The following is a 4,875-nucleotide window of genomic DNA, read 5'->3' on the forward strand; positions in this document are numbered from 1 at the left end:
TGTAAAAATCTATATTCTCTGCAAAAATCTATAATGAATTTTTTAATGTTGTTATGGTATCTCTTGTAATCATTATTGGCATTGGTGAACACAACTATAAAGCAGTAAAAGTGCTTAATTATACTAATTATTTAATCAAAATGACATAATTAAGTATGCTACAACTCATCACTCATCAACTCATATGCTTCAACTCATCGCAGTAGCTTTATTAATGAAACGAAATATCGCTATTGTAATGAATCAGATCTTAAGAGGAAATGATCAGTTAATGATGCACTTAATAAAAACCGCTTAGTGCCGTTAATGGACTGATTGGATGATTGAGTTCAACTTCTTTAAAATGCTTCCTGGAGTGGTTTTTGATTTCTTGTCTTTTGTGTATAAATTTTGTTTGTGATATTCTTTACCACTTATTTTGTAATTAAATAGTATATATTCTGAAATTTATAAAATATATGTCTCATAAGGATGTAAATATTTTCGATATACTGTTGATTTTTTATTAAATTCAAGTATTTATAATTTTAATGTTTCATCCAGCAATTTGTTCAACCATATATTAATAATCATGACTTTGAGATATTTTCCAGATTTTCTTTTTTTGGTAAGCGTACTATTTTCGAATCCGTAATTTTGTTTCTAATGATACTAAGACTGGATTTATTTAATTCTATTAAATCTGAAATATTAATACATTTTTATCAATGAATATCTTACCTGGTTGCCCATTGTTGATTAAATTTACTTTCTATTGACTTTTTCGGATTTTGTACCCTAGATTTCTGAGAAGTCAGATATAACGTACATATTCAAAAAATTATAGTTAACTTACTATATGTTTTATCCTTATAATTGAGAAGTTTATTGTAATTGTTTTTTTCTTTTAAGTTTATCTAAATATGCAAAATGTTTGTTATAAATAATTTTGATTACTTATCATGAATTAAAAGTATCATTACCCAACTTCTTTCTTTTAATTTTAATTTTTTTTTTATTTGTTAACGGCGGTACCTCATTTTGCATAGGTTTGGTCTCTAAAGTCTTGAAATATTTTAAATTATAATTTAATTTACATGCTAAGTCAATATCAACTTACGGGTCCTGTATTTGTGCAATTTTCTATATAAAAGTAAAATTTATAAAATATAATAAATAAACTGATACAGCCAATGAATTCCAAAATGGGTGAATCGTCATCCTCTTTACGCAAGTATTTTGATTCCAATACTAATTTTGAGAGAAACTCTACAAATTTTCCCATCTACAAAATTTAATTAATTAAATAAAGATAAAATAAGTTTGAATTTCATAGGCTTTTAATAATTATAAAAAATTTTCATATAAAATTACAAATAAATAATATATTTATAATAGTATCTCAATTACTTTTTGAGTTCTTGAAGTTATGAGAACTATTTCTGAATAATATTATAAATTTATGAATTGAATATACATTGAATTAGTTGTGAACAGTTAACTAGTTCAATTTACTCGGTTGGTAACTGTAATCTTCAACTAATTAACATAATTTTTACAATATTTAGTAATGATGAATCTAAGAGATATATTGAACAGTGTCTTAAGTTTTCAGAGTTTCAGAATTTTATAAAAAATAAAAATAATAGTGCCCAATCTGAATTGCGTTATTATAAAATCCTGATTCAAAAATATAAGACAGGTATTTGAGTATTCAAATATACAAAAAAGGGCGATCAGTCTGAAAGAGTTTGGGTTCTTAATAGCACTTTACACCACTGGACTTATGTGAAACTGATGAAATTTTACAATAAAACCGCAGCAGAAAATAGCACGAACCATAAACGACTTTCTATCATTTTTAGTGCTGTAGTAAGATTAACTTAATCCCAGTACATTAATCTAACCCAACCCATAGAATGCACGTCGTGTTGTGCTTAAAAACAAACAAAAATTATTCAAAAGATATTAGATTTTATAAAGGTAAATGGAGTAGACGGAGACGGAGACGGAAGGAGTGGAATCTCTGCATGTTTAAAGAATGAAAAATTGCAATGATAGAATAACCAACAACCGCGAGATTACCCGGTCGACCGCCGAAGAGATAGCATGTAGGTATGCTGGACGTTTGGCTCTACAGAAACATAATTTCACATTAATATATCAAATTCAATTTTTGTAATAAAACAGGATTTAATATTATAATAAAGAAGAAGAACATGATGAAGGTAACGAAGTACTAATAGGGGTCGCTATGATGATACGTTGCCCCTATCGCCATTGAGTAAAGGTGTGGCCTGATGTTAGTGTATTCCGATGATCTCTTATGTTTTTAATTATTTGGACGTTATCTCTGTCGATGTGGTGATTTTCCGTTATTTTATGTGTGGCGATATTTGATTTGATGTGAGGATTTATTTTTTTCGGTGCTTCTCTTGCTTCCTTTAGGTGTTCTTCAAACCTTTAATTGTTTAAAAGTTTTTAATAGATTCTATATTTCATCATCAGGATACGAACTAAATGATAACCATTAATTATTATTATTATTTATTAGTTCTTATCCTGATGATGACTCTCAAGTAGAGTCGAAATATTGAATATATTAAAAAATATTAAACAAACGTTTTATTTAAAAAAAGGTGATTCATAAGCGGATACAAAATACATACATATGTAAACATTATTAAAAATCATTAAACATTAAAAAAATCAGGTCAAGGAACAAATTCAAAATTTAATAGTTAAAACCTTATAGTTGCAATTGTAAGAAAATATTAAGATAAAATCTAAACAGTTGGAATCGTCAATAATTCTTCGCCAAGGGTGGTGACACATAATTAGAGCCAAATGAATGGTATGCTTATTTATTGATAAATTAGCTGCGGTGGTTCCCCTTATTTATAATCTTATATAAAATTGATAATATCAGTGGTAAGGTAAGTACCACATATAAAGTTCACTTATTGTAATGGAAAACCAAAATCATTTGTGAGATTAAACAGAATTAATTACTTGTCTTTATATGGATAACGATTTGATTAAGTTATTAATATTCATGAATTTAAGTAGAAAATCATTTCAAAAATATAATTGCATGTTTAATGTTTAATTTGTTTTTTTTTTAGCTTTTTTAATGCAAAATAAACATACACCATAAACATTATTATTGTATGTATTTCATAAATAAATAAACCGACTCACCGTTTCAACAAATTCACTTATATAGAACTATCTTTAAACTGAACTTTTAATTAAAGCAAATATAATTTTTGTCAAAATTTAATCAAAAGTGAACAATACTAAAATTCAGTTAAACAAAAAAAAATATTTTCATTTGACTAGACTATTTAAAATTTTTATAAATAGTTACGCATACTTGATGAAATTATAAAAATAACGATATAGTTATTTAATCGATTAATCGATAACCGATGTGTCAAACTGATTGGAAAAAAATTATTATAATATTATTGAATGTTTTTCTTATTTTTAATTGCATTTCTCTCTTGATTATATTGATGGTTCTCATCATAATGTATGGTATGACAGAGGAAACCATTTACAACATTAACCGATATAATTAAGATAGAAGAAAAGTCAAGGTTAAGTCTGAAAACTGATTTAAGTATGACTGAATATAGCAAAGTTTTATCAACTAAGACATGACTTATGTTAAGTTAGTATTGATATATGTTTCATAAAAGCCTAAGGTTACTTATTTACTAAGTTGGCCATTATAGGTGTGTGTCGTATTTAGTCGCGTTCAGTAGTCTTAACCAACCAGCTCGCTAAGTCGCTTGTTGTCGACACGTAGCTGTCCCACTGCATATGCGGTAGTTCTCCACTGCGTTTTTTACCAGGGGGTACCAAATTAAACGTTTTAAAGTTGAAGCATTTTTTTCCATTCAAGACAGCAAAGTCGTTGAATTTATAATATAAGGTGTATTCTTTTGACATGAATGCTCTGTAAGAACACGTGTCGCTTAAAAACTAACATGCAAAGGAAAAACAAAATTCGCAGACATAAGCCCACATTCCATAAAATGTCTTAACAAATATGCCACTCGCACTATTGTCTTGCTAAAAACCTATCTATTGTAAATGATTTTTAGAAGAAAATAGACAATTCCAGTCAAATGGAGAAGTTTGTTTATTATTATTAATTGTTAATAAGTAAATTTAAATATTTTAAAAAAGTGTCTTTTTATTAAAATTTGTTAAGATAACTGACAGTTTAGTAATTATTTAGAAATCATCTGTTTATTATTTATTAAGGAATTTATAATCAATAATTTCAAATATTTGGTTAATACGCCGTTCTCTTTGTATCCTTTTTATTTCGCTATTGTTTTTCGTAATCATTGATAACTTATCATGGATAAAGACTGAATAAAATGTGTACTTTTATATAAATTCAAACACAATTAAAAATGCTCACCAATAACTATTTTGTGTCATTCGCTTTATATATACTTGCATAAAAATTTTTTTTTCTAAAATTATCTTTAAATATTTTTGTAATTAAATATATTTATCAACCACAAACTTGTTTAAAATTAAAATGAAGCCAAATTATTCTTAAGCACCTAGAAGTTGTTCTATTGAAGCATTCATGTCAAAAGAATGCACCTATAGTCGCTTAACTATGTCAATGTCGCGGTGAGTTCGTACAGCTAACCTTTTTATGAAAGTGGATACCCCCTGCCAACGCGTTAGGAAGCAAAGAATTTAATGCCTTTTCATTACTAGTATAGGCATACTGGGAGACTTGCAGATTTTGATTTTTGTTTTGCAAGAGAGTGCTTTATTTTTTAATTGCCTTATAGTATATTGGAATATTATATGTGATGATATTTTGCTTGTACAATGGGTAATAAGAATAATCAGAAATTTAAT

The 4,875-nt window shown here is 27.1% G+C and overlaps 1 long non-coding RNA gene across 4 annotated transcripts; it reads right to left on the reverse strand.

Annotated features, from left to right (window-relative positions):
• Nucleotides 1–445: 445 nt before the first annotated feature.
• On the reverse strand, nt 446–3,272 carry LOC119661925. 4 transcript variants are annotated; one of them, XR_005250639.1, is made up of 6 exons: nt 3,181–3,272; nt 1,100–1,264; nt 963–1,044; nt 836–896; nt 721–777; nt 446–651 (listed from the first exon to the last, which is right to left on the reverse strand). It is a non-coding gene; the product is annotated as an uncharacterized LOC119661925 (long non-coding RNA). The 4 variants fall into 4 exon arrangements; XR_005250637.1 differs by having other exon boundaries at nt 446–657; XR_005250638.1 differs by having other exon boundaries at nt 721–785.
• Nucleotides 3,273–4,875: the final 1,603 nt, after the last annotated feature.

This window comes from Teleopsis dalmanni, chromosome X (genome assembly GCF_002237135.1).
Source record: "Teleopsis dalmanni isolate 2A chromosome X, ASM223713v2, whole genome shotgun sequence".
Classification (NCBI taxonomy): Eukaryota; Metazoa; Arthropoda; class Insecta; order Diptera; family Diopsidae; genus Teleopsis; species Teleopsis dalmanni.